At 39.2% G+C, this 446-nt stretch overlaps 1 protein-coding gene across 1 annotated transcript in view; it reads right to left on the bottom strand.

Moving 5' to 3' along the window:
- The window catches only part of LOC111646666 (protocadherin gamma-A5-like), a 3,099-nt gene that overhangs the window by 739 nt on the left and 1,914 nt on the right, over positions 1-446 (bottom strand). The window lies entirely within an intron of this gene.

Here is a 446-nt window from a genome sequence, read left to right on the forward strand (position 1 = left end):
CTCCATCTACAGCCGTTAACACAAGAGAAATCTGCTCCTGTTTCTCTCTGTCTAAAGGTTTCTGTAGCACCATTTCAACATTTTTGTTTCCATCAGCGTTATTGTGCACTTTCAGAACAAAATTATCTGTCGGTTTTAATTCGTACCTTTGAAGATAATTGATTCCAACATCAAGATCCAGAGCTCTTTCCAGCACAAATTTTGCCCCGGTAATTGCTGACTCGCTAATTTTGAAATCGATTTCAACTTCATCAAAGGTCGGAGCATTATCATTTATGTCAGTAATCTGGACTGTAACAGAGTAAAACTCCATAGGATTTTCTAATATAATCTGAAAATGTAAAGCACACAATGTCGTCTGTCTGCACAGCGCCTCTCTGTCGATTCTCTCTTTAACAAGGAGGACTCCTCTTTCTCTGTTCAGCTCGATGTACTCATCGGTTTCT

The sequence above is a fragment of the Seriola lalandi genome, unplaced genomic scaffold, assembly GCF_002814215.2.
Source record: "Seriola lalandi dorsalis isolate HSWRI2012SDOR001 ecotype SW California unplaced genomic scaffold, Sedor1 jcf7180002054973, whole genome shotgun sequence".
Taxonomy (NCBI): Eukaryota; Metazoa; Chordata; class Actinopteri; order Carangiformes; family Carangidae; genus Seriola; species Seriola lalandi.